At 40.2% G+C, this 19,174-nt stretch overlaps 2 long non-coding RNA genes across 2 annotated transcripts in view; one reads left to right on the top strand and one right to left on the bottom strand.

The window, feature by feature from the left end:
- Positions 1-112: 112 nt before the first annotated feature.
- Positions 113-19,174, bottom strand: part of LOC143272141 (uncharacterized) — a 48,422-nt gene continuing 29,360 nt past the window's right edge. The window contains exons 2-3 of the long non-coding RNA XR_013049577.1: positions 4,167-4,282; positions 113-2,263 (exon numbers count right to left, since the gene is read on the bottom strand). This is a non-coding gene — a long non-coding RNA (uncharacterized LOC143272141). The remainder of the gene's footprint in view (positions 2,264-4,166; positions 4,283-19,174) is intronic.
- LOC121828253 (uncharacterized) lies at positions 3,931-17,912 on the top strand. The gene is made up of 3 exons (XR_013049578.1): positions 3,931-4,230; positions 15,021-15,080; positions 17,707-17,912. It is a non-coding gene; the product is annotated as an uncharacterized LOC121828253 (long non-coding RNA).

The raw sequence follows: 19,174 nt of genomic DNA, 5'->3' as shown, positions 1-19,174 counted from the left end.
GCTGGCAGCCTAAGCTTGGACTGTTTACCTTCCAGACTGTGAGAGATCTATTTATGTTCTTTATAAACGGTCCAATTATACCTATTTTGTTATGGGAACACTAGTGGGCTGTGAACTGTGGTTTTCAGGCAGGATTACTTCATCCCCCCAAACAGGGAGGATGGAAGTTCCCTGTCTCCTGACTCCCCACAACCTCTTCTTCCATTTCCTTCATTCTCCCTAACTTGCGTGGACATCCATCTGTGAAGCTCTTTTGACCCTAACCCATCCCGTTCTACTCAAAGCATGTCATTCATCTTGTTTCCCACGCCATCAGCCTATCACCCATCTCACCACTTCTTTCAGTCTCAGCTCTATTTCCTTCTTGTTCTTCTGGCTTTCTGGTTAGTAACCATTATCTTCCCAATGACCTTTCAACGTTTCCTACCCCTTCACCAGTCTACTGTATTATAGTATGACAGTTGATAAGTGGCCAGGCCTTTGCTAAACCTTTTGTATGTGGAGGAACTCCCACTGTAGCATCTATAGACGCAGGAGTGAGCAGTGAGTGGCCTTTGATTAGAATGGTACAGCTGAATGGCTAGGCTTGTGTTCACTGAACATCACAGTCTGCTGGAGCTACCTAACCCGTGCCTCGAGTCCTGATTTAACAGAAATACCTCTGAGCCCTTGCCCTCTCATTTCCTCCATGTGTGATACTCATTTCTCCCACTTGTTCTGGATACCCTCTCGTCTATCGTAGTCTCTCAGTCTCTTTGCTTTTCTTCCCAATACTCCTGCTCCCTGGAACTCAGTTTGTTTTCAAACTCCTGACACCTTCAGTTCCTTCTCTGAATCTTCTCTTCATTTTCTTACCATAATCTGAGGACACCACATTTCACATGGCCTCAAGCAGAGATGACTTTTCTCAATATAGGGCATTTGGTCTGAAGGTGACATGGGCCTCCTCTTCCGTCTCATCTGTTACTTCCCCTGCCTCCACACACTTCACATCCATTCTTGAGCATCACAGGGACTTGGAAGGCCCAGACACCAGGCAACACTGCTGATGTTGCTGCCGTTTGTAGACTGCCGGGCGGCAGTCTTCCTTTCCAGATGATTCCTGTCATGCTGTGGTTGAAGACAACATTCCTGGGACTAATCTGGGTACACTTGCTCCCCTAGCCAACTAATCTCTTCATCTTACTGTCCCTTCAGAAACCATCTCAATTATCCATTTCTATGATCATACCCTTAGAACTTGCCTTGACAGAAGATACCACCATATCCAAACAACCCAGTGTGAGCACCCCAGTCTGTGAATACTGCCTTCCATACTTTGAGAATTTAAGTCAACCATTTCTCAAGTACATTACCTCAGTACTATGGAGAATCCCTTCATTTTCACTTCCCTTCATTCCTTCTAAGTCTCCACCTCCCTCTTATGCATCCATACCTTCAGCGTCTAACACTCTACTTTTACCCATGAGAAAACCTCTAACTAACTCCTTATGTTTCACTGCTTGACAAATCAACCCTTGTTAAATCATCCCAAATATAGAGTGTGAGTGCAAACTTCAGTCCATAAACATTGAATGTGCAAATGCTGATTTTGCTTCCTTCCAGTTTCTGTTGTAAGTCCCTTACTAATAGAAGATTTTACTCCTCTTTTTTGGTCAGGGCTGCATTTGTATTCCCAGGAGTGTATAAATGTCAGGGTAATGAACATCTAGTATATTAGCATCCACTAGAATGCTTCTTGTCAAATATAGTCCTAGATGGTTAGTTCAAGTAAGCTATTGAGCCAATATACTCATTCCCCATCCAAAAGACCAATTTATATCTGGCACACCTTCCCAGAACTTTTGTCCCTAGTCTCTGGGAAGTATTTTGTTTTGTTGCCCCTGAAGCATACTGACGCATAAGCTTATACTCCTCCACCCCAGTGCCTGGCTGACGTGAGTAACACATTGGGCTGCCACAAACGTTACAAGGCTGGTCCACACCGATGTCCCAGCAGTCCCCACGCAGCCAATGCTGTTTCTGTTGCTTTCTGAGTGTGTTAGTGGCAGCATGAGTTCTCAAGTTAAACTTTTGAGATCATTTGTAGCATCATGAATCTACAATAAATCACATAAAGATGCCCACAATATATCCCTCAAGCTAGAGACGATCCTCTTTGTATAAAGGGAATACAAATTGGAGGAGAAAGGACAACCATTCAGATGAACCATAAAAGGAGATAATGTAGAAGTCATAGAAGCCACACTTTGGTTTTCTGGATCTGGAAAGCAAAAGGCAAATCAGTATTTTAATTCCTCAGCAAAGTTTGACCTTAAATTTCAACTAAGTATTTTTGGCTTTTTCTGTGAGTCCTGCCCCTTCTTCTCAAGTGGTAGAGAGGGTCATGGGTTATAAGAAATGTTTCCAAAAAATACATGTGATTAAATACTTTGAAAATTTATGCACAGATGTATATACTATGAAGATGTACCAGATTTTCCATAGGGGTAGAATTACTGGTATTTTTCTTTGCTTCTTAAAGCTTTCTCTGAGTGTTAAGCAATGAAATGTTAGGTTTTCATTATAAGCAAATCAATATTATTTCAAAAATTGAATTGATAATAGATACAGCAAGAGAACCTGAAGAGTTTGGCAAATACATTCTCTTAAGCTTTTTAAAAAAAGAATTGGAAAGTAGATAAGGTAATAGAGATGGGCCAGCAGCCTTTATCCTCTGCTTAATCCCCGTGCGGTGAAGCAAGACTTAGGAGCTGAGGAGCATGTACCCAGCTCTTCCTTGTCTCTTGGGTACTGAGCTACTGAAGGCTGAAATTCTGCATCCTTCCATGGTTTACTCCTTTCCTCTGTTTTCTGGCCATTGCCTAAATCTCCTGAGAGTATCATCAGACAGGATATTTGTTTCCCTTGTGTGTAGCCCCACCACTCACAGAATTCGCACAGCAATTCTTTTCTTAGAGAACTCCAAGCCTTGTCCTGTTCTGTCCTTGGTTTGTGTGGCTGTGGCAGTCTTGGGGAAATGTTCTGACTTTTCCACATAGTCAAGTTCTCACCTTCAAGCTCGGGTTATTTGGAAGACAAAAATTCATTAGAGGAAATCTTGTGATTTCTTTGCTTAACTCAGAGCAGAATGAAGACAGGAATTCTATCAACACTGCACTGAGTAAGTCAGTGCGTGGCAGTCTAAGGACAGAAGTAGAGATATTACCCAGAAATCTTTGTCTGGAAATACCAGTTGAGTTAAACACATTTAACAAATGGTGGTTAGCCTTCCTCCATTCCGCTGGGACCCCTACACTAAAAGATCTTCCCTCCTTTCCTGTTCAGTCTAACTGAGCCTTGACACTCAGCACTCCAGATGTGGTGAGTTAGTTACTGGCTTGGAGAGATTTGATGCTTCTTACTCCTGATCTAGGGGTCCAAGTGGGCTGTGAGTGGCACTTTCTGGCCCGCTGTGCAATTGCTTTTACAATACAGGATGACCCGGTAGTACAACTCCCAGAGGTAAAAATCACGATTGTTGTACTTAGTACTCTATTGCCTTCACTTGCAAAAAAGAACAGGGAGACTTAGCAGGAAGCATGAGCTCTCTAAACCTCAGTTGGAACAGAAATGTCTGCTTCATTTGCCTGTGGCTGAAAAATGCTATTTTTTTTTTCAATTAGCAAAACATTTTTTTTTTACAGTCTTTTTGATATCCCATTACTAAGAACATCTATTTTCTTTGTTGGTCAAAAACCAGGCAACATTGTTAACTGAATTTAAAACATTCAAAACACACCAAACAGTTCCTGAGTATTCGATGTTTTTGTTTCTTGAATGATACTGATGTTTTACAGTGCTCTTTTACATGTAAATCTTGGATCATACTGTCTGAGAGAAACTAGGCTGTTTTTGTAACCATCCTGGCAGGAGTGAAGATATTCTAGAGATACTGTTCCCTCCTTTTGGCTATCAAGCGATTGAAACAATGGTCCCCAACGGATTGTAATTTCTCCTGGAAACTTGGAATTTCTCCTGAAATCTGATGCCAGCCATAGAAGGAATGTATCTCCCAAGAAGAGATTTCACGCAGTTCTAACAACTTCTTGGACAGTCTGGCTGGCAAGACAAGCTGAGTGAAAGACAGGAACCCACCCCGACCAGACCTGCTGAACGACGGATACCTCTCAGTCTCTATTTACACGGCAAGGATAGACTTGGGAGTGGAAGACTGGACTTCTTGACAAGGTGGGCAACTGAATACATCTTCTCTGTTTCATTCCTTGCCTCTTTAATTGCCCTATGGAGGAAGGATGGAGGACCCTAGTTTGTTCGGGCTGTCAGGGCCCAGGCTCTGACCCTAATAATTTCACTAACACCTTCAATTTTAATAGCCTTCATACTGATACACAATCCTTCCCTTATTTAGAACTTTTGCTCCAAAAATAAACCTGAGGATCCAAAGTGCTGAGTTCAGAAAACATGTTTATGATCTTGAGTGACAAATGGGGTCTGACTGGATTTCAACAGCCAGTGCTGGGGCCAAAGAGGACATAGGTATGTAAGGGAAGGTTGTGGCTCTCCTTTTCCATTCGTCTCTCTGCTCTTTCCACACTAGAACCACGGCCTCTTCTTTCAATGGCCAGGCTCCTGAAAATATGCTGTTTGGGGCAAGAGGAATGTTTTGCTCTGTCTGCTAAGGCAGTAATTAATTTCTTGTTTGAAAATAAAGGTGCCCCCACAGTTTTCATCAGGATCGTTTTAGAAGAAAGAAACTGCCCGCCTTGCAGAAGCTGAGCAGTACCTCCTTGCTCTCCAGAGCCAGATGAAGTAGATGAAAGGTCAGCCGCACAGCGCACCCACACCAGCGGCCCAGTCTGCCCTGCCTGGCAGCTCAGTCAACAAGGGGAAGTTTAGTAGGTGAAGGGTCACTCTTGTGCAGTAATAACTTTCCATGCATCAACTCTCAGGCATCTAGTTTCTGTTTGTCGAAACAGAGCTCTCTAGGGGAAAGGTCACACAGACCAGAAGTGGCCCTAGAAATAGTCCATGCCTACCTAATTCCGGCAGCTTCCAAGACATGAGACTAAGCTCAGGCCCCATGGGCTTTTCCAAATTCTGCTGCCCAAGTGGAAAAACAGATTGTAAAGTGCTGTAGGGGACACCCAGTACCAGCTAAGAGGAACTGAACAGCCTGGAGACTCACAAATTTATTTTAGGTAAATAGTGTGTATGGCAGAAAGGGGAGAGATTCTTTTAAAAAGTCTTTTTCAGTGAGGGAACCTGGGTTTTTTTAAAATTACTTGTTCTAGACTAGAGGAGTGACCTTTCCTGGTGAGGGGGGTGGCCAGTGGCCCATCCTTGGAGGGCCGCGGCCCGGCTGGGTCAGCAAAGACGCTTGAAAGCATGTCTTAAACACCTGGCTTAGAAAGACTCTACTCCATGTTCTACACTGTGAGGTGTGATGAGCAAGTAGGCCATGACATCGGTTTACTGGATCATAAATGGCAGTGAAATAAACAAGGACAGAGGGGAAAGCATGCTAATGATGAGATTTTTAAAATTAGCACTTTTTCTTTTAGATCTCTGTGGACTGATGTAACATCTCTGTTCTAGATCCGAGAACAAAAGCTCGTGGTCTCAAGCCCCTTCCCTTGCTCCTGGCCCTGTGAAGCTATTAGTTTTGTGATTGTTTTAATAGGCTCTGAATTGTATAGGGCATGGAGACCTGTGTTTGGAAAGCTACCATGGCATTGTTTTGAGAGAGACCTTGCAAACAAGTGTCCGTTCAGATGGTTTTCAGAGTTAAACAAATGTGAGCTGCCATCCCCAGAAAGACGTGGAATAAAAGAAATGATCATGACCAATATCTCACAATGAATATGCTAAAAAGACAGAGGACTTGCTTGCTCACAGCCCAGGTGGGAATTTACCCAACCTGAACCCGACGGAAGGAAAACCAGGTCAGCTAAGCCAGGGTCGTGTTTGCTCTTCTTGTCTGAAATTATGGGGTGGTGGGCAGACTGTTTTTGACTGAGGTAAGGAACAGGCAGCTGGATGGACTGCTACTTTGAGAAGAAGGGTCATGAACACTGAATGGTCATGTGATACATGTTAGGGAGAGAACCTAGAAACAGAGAAAAGGAGGTAAATAGTGCTCTACTCTTTGGATTGAGATTTCTCCACTAGTTACTGCCCTCTCTTACTTTTCTTTTGATTTTCTTTTAAATGACTGCTTCTGGGTTATTCACACCCTTCCTTGACTGTTAATGGAGATTACATTCCAGGGTGCAGTGGAAGAATCTATACACTCTACCGAACTTGGTAGCAGATAGGAGGCTATTCTTCCTAGATACATTTATGAGATCCCCAAATGACTGGGGTTTCCACATTTTCCCTCCATATTTTGATACGGTCTCCAATGAAACTCTTACTTTCCTCTGTCTCTGCACTGAAGAACTAATATAATATATTCTGTTCTTCAGAGAAAGGTGTCTAATAGCTCGGCCAACTCATTTCAATATTTTGATTTATGGAAGAATTTCTCAAAGCCAGTGAATAATAGCATTTGCCCTTTCTCAAGAAGGGAAGATGTGCTATGTTCTGGCAACCAAAGACATAATTAAGCTAATTTCTCCATGGACCTTGGAAAAAGTGGCAACAAATAATGGATTTGTCCTTTAAGAAACATTTTAAGCAAGCATCACACCGTCTGCAGAGCCATTTAAGGCAGTTCCAGATCAGCCATCGGCTATTTTTCTCATTAAGGCCATGTTTAAATTGTTGTATCTGAGTATCGTAGGAGACACAGCAGATAAACAACACTGGCAAGAACCGGTCAAGTATTGATTTTTCTTCAGTCCAAAAGTTTGCTAAGTAGACAAAAAATAATTTGCCTCTTCTGTAACATTTTCCTGAGGGCTTGCTGGCAACCAACACATGCTTTTCTTTCAGCACCCAAAGTTTAATTATCAGAAAAGCCAAGGACATGTTGGTAAATTAGACCTCATAACAGAACATTAGACTCATTTAGGTGTGAATTCATTTTTTACCTTGTCTCCTCTCTACCTTCAACATCCTTCTTCTCCCTCTCCTAAAACTTCATTTCTGTGTTCACACTACTATTAACCATAAAGAGTGGCTGTGGGGACTTCAGGAAGACTTACACTTGCATCCCAAACTGCACTCCTTTGAAATAACAGGTGCAATGTTTTATAAAAGGGAAGGACGGGGTGAGGACAAAGAGATCCCAGGTTCTTCATCTCTTTTTTTTCATTAATTTTTTTTCTGAAATTAAAATACAATTACATAGTCCCTCCTTTTAAAAAAATATTTACTGACTGAGAACCTTTGGGAGAAAAAAATCATTCATTTATCTATGATTTAGTTTCCCCTTTAGTAAAATGTCACAGACAACCTCTAAAGTGCATCTCGTTTTTACCATCTCATCTGCTCATTTCCCCGTAGGAGGAGTCTGAATCCTTATTGCTGTTCCTTGATTTGTGTTTACTGAGCACAAGCTACTTCTCCACACAGGAACACCTTTACAGTATCCTAGGCTAATAGCTATATCATTGCTACTGGACTCCTTCAGATAACAGTGTGTCTGATTGGTAAGTGATCTTCATGGCTTCACAGAGTAGCAAAAACTACCATTAATTTCCCTCCCTTGAGTTTTTTGGGTGCTTGTCACAGCAATAAACAAGTCTTGACTAATACACTCTTGTAATGTTTTCTCCTAGCACTGAGGAGATGCATGGGTTCCTCTTGGAGAACATTCCCATTTTGTTTTTCATGAAAAAAGCAGGTGTTTTCCTCCCATGAAGGAGGTGAGGATTTGGATCAAATTCCTTAATCACTCCCTAATGTAGTTTTTAAAAACTTAATCATTTTAAATTACATATATGGGAGGGTATGTGTAAGTGAATGCAGGTGCCCTTAGAGGTTAGAAGCATTGGGTTTTCCTATAATGGCCTTAGGGGTATCTTTGAGCCTCTTGATGTGGATGCTGGGAACTGAACTTGGATCCTCTGAAAGAGCAGTGTGCTTTCTTAATGAAAGCCATCTCTCCAAACCTTCTAAGGTAGTTTTGAATCTTGTGTGAGTAATACAGCTGTGAGAATGTTGCCAGCTGCTGATCATTCATTGTTATTAGTGGAGACAGGACTGTGAGGAACAAATGGCTCCCAGGCATGGACCTGTTAGGTTTCAAAAATTCCTACTCCAGAACTCCCAACATCTTTATTGAACTTTATCTGCTTTGGGATGTCTTTCTGTATGCTCTGAATATGTGTTGCTCTCATTGGTTGATAAATAAAGCTGTTTGGCCAATGGTGAGGCAGAATAAGATTAGGTGGTACATTCAAACTGAAGATGGAAATGAAGAAAGACAGAGTCAGGGCAGATGCTACAAGCCACCCAAGAAGCAAGGTGTGAAAGAACCAGTAAGCCACAGACCATGTGTCAATACATAGATTAATAGAAATTGGTTAATTTAAGTTGTAAGAGCTAGTTAGTAATAAGCCTGAGCAATAGGCCAAACAGTTTGCAATTAATATCAAGTCTCTGATTTTTTACAAGCAGCCATGGGACCAGGTGGGACAGAAAAGCCTCAGATTACAAATGGTGCCCAACGTGTAACCCATACATCCACATAAAACCTGAGAAAGCTTTGAAAATGTTCTAAAGGAGAGAAACGGAGCCACACTGGGCTTCCTAGTCTCCCATGCCAGCTAAGGTGCCTGTGAAATGGAGCTGGCTGCCAACTGCCATGAGCTAAGCCACATGGGCGGGCTTCCACAGTCTCTCACAGAGGCCGCAGTACAGAAAGGCTTCTTCCAGCTCTGCCTGCAGGCTTAAGCTATCAGTACAAGCTCCAGCAGTGCACTGAGGTCGGGTTAAGGTTTTTGCTTATAAAGACAAAGGGTTAAAGATACAGAATAGAAACAGATTCAGACAGAAAGGCCTCTAAATGGGTCACAGCGTGTTTAAAAAATATGTTTAGGCTTGAAAGAAAAAAGGGAAAAATATATACAGCCTTAAGTTAAAATATAGATTTAAAATAGTAGAATAAAGTCCTTAGAAAAGGGAGTAAAGTAATATAAAGAAAATGAGCCATATGAGGATGGAAAATACACAGAAAGTCTGGATTATGTATATTATTATGTTGTCTTTAAAATTTTTGACTGTTATGAGACATTTGATTATAAAAGCTGCTGGATTAAACAAATCTACATACTTTTTATTTATTTGTTTTTCTTTTATTATTATTATTATTATTTTATTATGAAAATTTTTTTATTCGTTTTACATACCAATCAAAGATTCCCCTCTTTCTTCCTTCTGCCCCTCCAGTATCCCCCTCCCAACCCATCCCCCATTCCCTCTTACATGAAGGGAAGACCACCCATGGGGAAGTACATTTAGTAGAGGTAGGTCCAAGCCCCTCCCCGTGCCTCAAGGCTGTGCAAGGTGTCCCATCATAGGTAGTGGGCTCCAAAAAGCCTGTTCATGGATTTTGATCCTACTGCCAGGGGGCCACTTAAGCAGATCAAGCTACACAACTGTCCTGCTATGCAGAAGGCCTAGTCCAGTCCCATGCAGGCTCCACAGCTGTTGATCTAAATTTCATGAGTTCCCACTAGTTTGATTTGCCAACCTATACATTTTAAAAATATCTTGACTCAAAAATTTAAGTCAAAAGGTATGCCACTTTGGGGTAGAGGTTATGCTTTTGTTTCCATGGGAAATGAGAAGCTATGGATTCATTCAAAGTTAAAGATAATCAGAAATCCTGACTACAAACATAGATAAATAAACCTAAAGAAACTACAAGACACATGATGTATATTTTACCTGCTCAAACATAAAACAAAAATCTATCTTTGGCTGGCTTGTATACAATATTTTTTTAATATTATCTTATATTGAATAGTATCTTATATTTCTTCAATACAGATATATATGTTACCTTTAAAAGTTTATATATTTTCAGAACAAAGGGACCAGACACCAATAAAAATGGATGGCCCAGATGAACCAATATTTCAATACACCTTTGTTACAATTTCTTCTGAGTTCTGCATCAAGAATGGTTTCAAGGTTTCTGGCTAATCTACTCCAGTCAGAACTTGACTATAATCCTAAACTTTCTCAGGGTTCCCCAAAGATTACCAGCACCCACAATCCACAGGAAGTAATCTAGAGAACTATGCTCACATTCCCAGAAATAAATTATGAATGTTTGTTTTCATTTAAAGGAATTGGTTATAAATTGTTAATGGTTATAGTCAATATCTTTCTAAAAAGAAAGGGGGATATGATATAGAAATGATGGGGGAAAGGTAGATTATTATAATGAAAAGAGGGTAGATTATTCAATCTACTTTAATCCAAAAAATAACTGTTAATCTCAAAATATTTTGCAATGGTATGGATTTTAGTTTATTGATACTAATTTAAAGTCAATTTTGTTATACTGTATGTATATTTCTACACTTGTTTAAGATGTTGTGTTTATATAGCTTATTTAAAAACATAAGGTAAGGTATCCCACCATAAGAAATGGGCTCCAAAAAGCCATTTCATGTACCTGGGATAAGTCCTGGTTCCACTGGCAGGGGCTCCACAAACAGATGGAGCCACACAACTCTCACCCACATTCAGAGGGCCTAGTTTGGTCCCATGCAGGCACCCCAGCTATTATTCCATAGTCTATGAACTCCCACTAGCTCTAGTCAACTGTCTCTGTGGGTTTCCCCAGCATGATCTTGACCTCCCTTGCTCATATAATCCCTCCTCCCTCTCTTCAACTGATCTCCAGGAGCTCAGCCCAGTGCTTGGCTGTGGATCACTGCATCTGCTTCCATCAGTTATTAAATGTAGGTTTTGGAGGAGGGGCTAGGCACTGCCTCAATTTGGTATGCCAGACTTTCTTGACTAGCCAAAGGAATATTTACCTCCTCTGAAGAGTGCATATGGGGTTGGGATGGGGGGAGGTGGGAGAATGGGAGAAGGGGAGGGAGAACTAAGGTTGGTATGTAAAATGAAAAAAAATTTAAATAAAACATAGTAAAAAAATAAGGCAGAAGTCTAGTTTTTGAAAGCTGTTATTATAAACTATATAGTATAATCAAGAAACAGATTAGTAGTTAGTTATTTATGACGATCAATTTTGTAGATATGTTAGATGTGCTTTCAAGATCATATAGAGATATATTCTAGATAGATGGTCTTCAAATACTTCAAAGACCTATTTACTTCAGAGATGATGGGCATCAAAGAAACTCCTTATGGAGTTTGCTTTCAATGTGGCAAGGTTAGCCATTTGGCAAAAAACTGCTCTTTCCTAGACCACTTGACAGTATGCTGTATAAACTAGACACGTAGAACCCATGGAAAAGTGATTGCTAAACTTTGCCAAAACAAGGTGGGATGGTCCTTCAGGTTCCTGCTTCACAGAAGAAACTGCCAGACATTCTGCAGGACACATAGGAAAGCGACTGACAAACATTGCCAATATGGGTGGGACAGTCCTTCAAACTTCCCACTTCATTAAAAAGTCTGCCACATTCTCTAGGCCTATAGGCTGAAGATGGATGCCCCAATGTTACAGAAGAACTTTGGGTGACTGTCCAGGCAGCCAGATGCCTCTGTCATTTCTAGAGTTTTGGAAGTTGCTTGTAATGCACTTCTTGTTTACTTAGGTAATATTATCTCCTTCTGGGGGTCTTTGATGGAGTTGAAGACTAGATAGTTATAATTATAGTTTTCCTTAGTTATGATAAAAGGTATATAAAACTTTAGGCTCACAAAGATAGGATAGATAATAGAGTATTTTAATTCTGCCAAATACAAATAGATTAGGTATTGTAACTGTAATTCTTGCTTGATAACTTTTACTATGTTAAAGTAAAAACCTTCCTTTTTTGATTAGATAGAAAGAGAAAAATGCTATGGGATGCCTTTCTGTATGCTGTGAATATGTGCTGTTCTCACTGATTGAAAAATAAAGCTGTTTGGCCAATGGCGAGGCAGAGTAAGGTTAGGCGGTACATGCTAACTGAAGACAGAGATGGAGGGCAGAGTCAGGGCAGATGCTGTGAGCTGCCCAGAAAGCAAGGTGTGAAAGAACTGGTAAGTCACAGGCCATGTGTCAATACATAGATTGATAGAAATGGGTTAATTTAAGTTGCAATAGCTGGTTAGTAATAAGCCTGAGCAGTAGGCCAAATGGTTTGTAATTAATATCAAGTCTCTGAGTGATCATTTACAAGTGGCCATGGGACTGGCAGGACAGAAAAGCCTCCAATTACATTTATCCTCTTACCACTCAGAGATTTTGTGAATACATTTTCTTTTTGATTAAGATAGTACAAGTCAGGAATAACTAGAGATTTATAAACTACAGCTAGAAGCTGACAATCAACAACCCACAGGAGATCTTATGGAATTTCCTCATGTGTTTGTAGACCAATATAACCATGCTCATACATAATTTTCCTAAGCCTTGCCTCTGACACCATCCTCAGACCTTCTCTGTCTAATAGACTTATAGGCACACTTGGCCATAGTATAATAGACTTACAGGTACACTTGGCCATAGTATAACAGACTTACAGGCACACATGGCCATAGTGTCTCCCTTGCCTCTTATTCTTTACACCATTCTCTCAACAGTGATGACAAAGATTGAACTGGTTTATGATGCAGTAATATTGTGGTTTTGGTTGAGCTTGCTGTTGATTTAAACCCCAATACCCAGGCTCCACAAACATAGACACTTAACTGATTGGTGTTTCAACCTCAATAAAGTTTTTTTTCTTTAATCTCATTGATATTTTTTGCCTGCCCAAAACTTAGTGAATTCAAATTCCTGATGTTGCCCAACTTTTCTAAAAAACAACTTGTACCATCTGCAATCTGACAATTCTGATCCTGCAATTTGACTAAAGCTGTTGATAAGGAGAGTGCCAAAGCCAAGCTCATTGTATGATCTCCAGAAATTTTTTCTGTAAGAAAATGGAACAGAAAACCAATTTTGCAAGATGCCATTGAAGGAATAGTATCAAGCTCAAATGTGAATGGAAAATGCTTCATGATTAAATTGTCCTTTTGAAGATTTAAAATACATATATATTGATGATTATAAATCTAAACAGAATTCAATTAACCTTCCATCTCTAGGCAAGTAGGCTGAGCAACCAGTGGAAGCAGTCCAGTAAACAGTATTCCTCCATCCTCCTCTACTGTTTCTGCTTCAGTTTTTGCTTCCATGTTCCAACTTGAGCTCTTCCTGGCTTCCCTCAATGGATGATGGACTGTAACCTGTAGGTCACAAACACTTTCCTCTCCACGTTGCTTTTGGTCATGTTGTTTATCACAGCAATAGAAAGCTAACTAGGACAGTATCCTTGTCTTAAATATGTTGAGATAAGCTGATGAGCTTAGTTAGGGTTTCTATTGCTACAAAGAGACTCCACAGCCATGGTGCTCTTATAAAGGAAAAAAATTCCATTGGCATGGCTTACATTTGCAGAGATTTAGTCCATTATCATCATGGTGAGACATGATGGTATGCAGGCAGACATGGTGTTGGAGAAGGAGCTGAAAGTCCTACATCTTGACCCACAGGCAACAGGAAGTTGTCTGAGACAATGGGCATGGCTTGAGCATATATGAGACCTCAAAGCTCACCCCCACAGTGACATACTTCCTCCAACAAGGCCAGAGACACTCCAATAAAGCCACACCCCCTAATAATGCCACTCCCCATGAGTTTATGGAGGCCAATTACATTCAAACTATTTACACTGATAAAAGTAAACATTTACTTTATGGTGATTCACAATGTGAAATATGTACATAAGCTATTCAGTCTCTATACAATTTATTGGGCCTCAGAGACCTCCTTCATAAAGCATTTTTGGTTTGTGTGTGAACTTGGTCCTCAAATTTATTGGCAAAGCCTCTTTCAATTTCAAGATTGATATAGTGTGTTTGGTAGAATTATTTCAGTGAATATTTGGGGGCCATGACTGCCCAATCAGCTCCATATCTCTAAAGTGTCCTCTCTCAGTTCATGTAATTGGTTTCATTGATGACACATATACATCAATAATGAGGAAACATTAAGACTACTACTTCATGGGGAAACCAGACTTCAAAAACCAACTTTATTTGATTTAGTTCAACTTTATTTTTATTTATATATTTTTTGAGTCTCGTGTTTCCCAGGCTGACCTTGGACTCCCTATGTAGCTAAAGATGACCTTGAACTTGGAATAGTTCCGCCTCTACCTTGTAAGTGCTGGCATCACAGGCATGCAAGCTACACCCAGTCCAGATGGTGCTGAAGCTTGAATCTTTGGTGTCATGCAAACTAGGCAAGTACTCTACAAATCAAACTATGGCCCAGACCCACAAAATATATTTCTTTAGGTTTTATATCCTAGTAAACCTTGAAAATATGGCAAATCAAAATGCACATTATCATATAATCTACCAGATATCATAGCTTAAGCTTAGCAAAAGAAAGCACTGTGGGGTATTAGATGTCTCCTTGAGATTATGAATGACTGGGAGCTGGGTCTGGCCTTTGCTACCCAACAGAGAGATAATGTTGCACCATATATTGCTAGCAGGGGATGGGTAGCAGAACTGAAGCAATTTTCATTGAATGTATACCACTTTTGCAAGACAAACTCAAGCACTCTTTAGGGTGAGCTGTCCTAAGTAGGGGTTGGGGGGGTGAAAGATATACAGATATATACAGATATAGTACTTTGAATATGCATTATGTACTTTTCTTGTCTATGTTTAAATTTTTCATTCCTTAAATAGTGTCTTTGATAGAAGCTTAGAATCTTGGAATTAATTATGTCTTTAATGTCCCTGTTCTTATTAGCATTTAGCCCTTCTAAGGACTCTTTGCCCACTGCAGGTCACTAACATGGAAGTGAGTCTTCTCAGAATTCTGTGTCAGCTCATCTCAGCCACTGTGTTTGAGACTGTCTTGTTCTTCCCTTTTTTTCCCACAGACTCATCATTAGTTGTCTAAAGAAGCCTCTAGTTGTGGAGAACCTACACTGTCTGTTATGGTAAGACAATAACTATGCTCAGTTTTAAAAGATCAGAGAGAACATTACAGCTCCTAAACCCTTAAATTGGAAGGATGCTTTGAGGGGCCTTCCTTAAACTCCCCAATTAAATAAGGCTTATTAGGAGAGTCTTTATCAAACTACCTTGGGAACTTTATTCAAGGCACAATGATCTTTTGTTACCCATCTACTTGTTTACTTGTTTTCCATATAACCCTTCCATATGCATTAGAATATATATATATTTTTATAAAGGCTATCAGTGATGAACAAATTAATTAATGAATGTGTCTTTGTAAGGGTTTCTTTTGCTGTAAAGAGTCACCATGACCACAGCAACTCTTATAAAGGAAAACATTTAATTGGGGCTGGCTTCCAGTTTCAGAGGTTTAGTCCATTATTGTCATGGTGGGAAGCATGGTGGCACATAGGCAGACATAGTGCTGGAGAGGTAGCTGAGAGCTCTACATCTGGAAGTTCTACAGCAGAGAGTGACACTGGGTCTAACTTGAGCATCTGAAACTTCAAAACCCACCCCTAGTGACATACTTCTTCCAACAAGGTCACACCTACTCCAACATGGCCACACCTCCTAATAGTGCCACTCCCTAGAGCCTATGGGGGCCATTTTCATTTAAACCACCACAGAATAGATGAATCAGTAGACCCTAATTGCAGTGTGGCTGACCATAATGACATCAGTTTGGGATTTGTATTTCCTACTACTTCAGACTGGAAGCCTTCCCTGTAACATTCACCCACTACTATACTGTCTATCTATTAAGTTACTCTGTGGGGTAAGGTAAAGCATGGACTTGCTAAGTCCATTCCTTTAGGAGAGGCAAACCCTCTTTTTCTCTATTTGAATGAAAATTGGGATCCTCTGAAACTTCAGTGTTCACCCTTTCCTGGGTAATGGGAGATTCAGGATAGGGATAATGGGAATTATTGAGAAGACTGTTTTTTTCCTATAATTTCCACTCTAGCCTTTTAGGTGGGTAATTAACAACAGAATTGACTTTCTTAGATTATTTCCTAGTGTCACAAGGTCAATTAAAGCAGACCTGCTGGCATTCTAGAAAAGGGTATCTTTTATTGGTGTTTATCATTCCGGTCCTACAACCCACACCAGGTGGAAACTGGTGTGACAGCTCTCAGCTCAGGTGCAACTTAGAAGGAAACAGATTCTGCTTTGCTTAAATTGTTTTGATTGACTGGGTAAAAATAAATTAAAGGTCTTCATAGGTAATAGCTTTTGAATTCAATTAAAAATATCATCAGGCAGCTTCTTTCCTCCCCCCCCCCCGAAAGTACAGAAATGATATCAAGCTACCTAATTGATTTTCTTATAAAGCTTTTTGATTGACAGATTGAGCCAAATTCTTGCTCTGCCTCACTCATACTAACATAGGAACAGATCATGGGAATCAGAAGGAAAGTGTAATTGTCTCACTATGGGAAGAATCGCTGTTAAAAATCTTAAAAGCCTATCAGTTCATCTTTTTGTTCACTTGTTCACACACTGATTTATTGAACAAATATGCATCTCTTGACTTGGCAAAGTTTCACTGCACAAGCATTTAATACCTATCCACCTGGGATTTCCTCTTTATGAACCATTCTGGTTTTCTAGACTCTAATCTTAGAGTATTCAGGGGCCATGGCTGACAGATAGTTAAATTCCCAGAATGATGGACAATATATATTGTACTTTAGATGAGAACTAAGTGGAAGGAAAGGAGAGATGGAGGGAGGGAAGGAGGAAGAAGAGAGATGATAAAAATTTACAAAATCCATGTTTCTTGGTTTTATATGGAAATATATGAACAGAATGAGCATATGCAGTTTTGTTTTCTAACCTCTTTTTAAGGGTGGAATGAAAATGCCCTTTACATTTTCTTGATTACTAAAAGTGTGTCCAATAAAAATACAAATGTGTAGGATACACAAGGAACAAAGTAGGATTCACCTTTGGCCTCACCACTCAGAGACCACAGGTGTCCTAAGAATTTTGTAACTGTTGACACCCAATCTTTTCCAAAAGTAATTAACAAAGCAGAACATCCAGTTTGGTCTTTCATTCTGACTGTCACCTGTCAGTGTGAGAACCTTGCTTTACAGGTAGAAGACTCTCCTTATCTTAATGTGAGGCTGCATCTCTGCTAAGTCATTGAGGTGCTTCCCAATCAACCCGAGGCTTTGCAGGTTCTCACAGTATGATGAGCTGTCAGGAATAGGAGTCACGTTAGAGTCTAGAACACTGGCAAGAACTAAGTGCAGGATGTTGTAATTGCTGCTACCTTATTTCCTGTCTAGAACCGTTTCCTCTCATCAACAAACACATCTCTTTTGTCTTTATTCATGTCTCTACTTAAAATGTTTCCTTATTCAAAGTATGTTCCACATCCTTGACATTGTAAAGCCCCCATTTTAATTCTTCTGTTGTTATACCCAGCATTACATGAAGGATTTGGCTTTTAGAATAATGAAACAAGGCCTTTTTGGTCTTGTTTACCAGAGTCAGAAACACAGTAAATCGTTAATCAATTCTTATCGTAAGAAATAATGTCTCCCCAGATGTAACACAGCAAGTTAGTTGATCTCTTTGCTCATTTTCTATCCCTAGGAATGCTTCTAGGGAAGAAGTGGTCACGAGTAGGCAGAATTGCACATCGTGATGGATAATGTTGAAGTGTACACTGAGAAGTAGTGGAAACTTTGTTCTACTGATGAGAATCTAGAAAAACCTTTTCCTACCAGATACTAGCTTGGAGCTCACAAGGCTGGAAAAGTTCTTGAAGATCTCTTCAGTTGTTCATAAGGCCTAATAAAACCAGGTATGTTTCTTTAATAAGACTGAAGGGAAAAACTAAAATAGGTAATTTAGAAACTACTTATCTTCTCAGGTAAGAGTGACTCTTAATTGTGATTAACAGTAATTTTTTCATGATATTCTTAACTCAAAAGAAATTTTTGACCATTCTGTTTATCCTCATTTATTTCAAAACAATAGAATAATAAAAATTCATATGATGTGGGAGAGATGATGCCAGTTTTCTCTAGAAAAATTAGATTGTCTTGCATTGATGTTGTGGCTATTTCGGATGCCTTGCCCCACGGTTTTCAGACTGGAGCTGGCCAGATATTCTAAACAGCACTTAAGACCCAGTTCCTATCATTCTAGTTTCATTTGGTTGTGGATTGTCATAGAAACTCTTAGGACAAGATGGTGAGCCATGTGTAATTCTGGGCTCACAACTCAGGTGATATTATTTGACTACAACATGTGCTATCTGGACACCAGGTTTCAATATTGCCAATATCATTTGTTAATGTTGTTTGTCAAATAACCAAGAGTTCCATGTCCCAAGAGACTATGTTTTTACTCAATTTTGTTTATTAGTAGCATTACTACTCTGATACATATTGAGTGAATTCATGCTATCATAAACTTTGATGTTAATAAGTAATTTGCATTCTGGGTAAACAAAGACCAAAAATATAGGGATACAGTGCTGTGGGACGGTCTGTATGTCAAATTGCTCTAATTGGTCAATAAATAAAACACTGTTGGCCAGTGGCCAGGCAGGAAGTAGGTGAGACAAGGAGAGAAGAGAATTCTGGGAAGCAGAAGGCTGAGGCGGGGAGACACTGCAGCCGCCGCCATGACCAGCAGCATGTGAAGACGCCAGTAAGCCACCAGCCACATGGCAAGGTATAGACTTATGGAAATGTATTAATTTAAGCTATAAGAACAGTTAGCAAGAAGCCTGCCACGGCCATACAGTTTGTATGAAATATAAGTCTCTGTGTTTACTTGGTTGGGTCTGAGCAGCTGTGGGACTGGCGGGTGACAAAGATTTGTCCTGACTGTGGGCAAGGCAGGAAAACTCTAGCTACAAATGGCGCCCAACGTGGGGCAAGAGTTTCTACCTAAAACCTGAGAAAAGATTCTAAAACGGAGCTAAAAACAGTTCCTAATTGTCTCTCTCAAATGAGCGGCAGCTGCCGGTTTGAGTTACTGGCGGGTTCCTGGCGTGTGCGCTTAACCTGCAGTAAGGCGGAAATGAGGCCTCTGCAAGTGGCACATTAAG

Source organism: Peromyscus maniculatus, chromosome 3, assembly GCF_049852395.1.
Source record: "Peromyscus maniculatus bairdii isolate BWxNUB_F1_BW_parent chromosome 3, HU_Pman_BW_mat_3.1, whole genome shotgun sequence".
In the NCBI taxonomy this organism is placed as follows: domain Eukaryota; kingdom Metazoa; phylum Chordata; class Mammalia; order Rodentia; family Cricetidae; genus Peromyscus; species Peromyscus maniculatus.
This window is presented reverse-complemented; position numbering and strand designations above follow the sequence as displayed.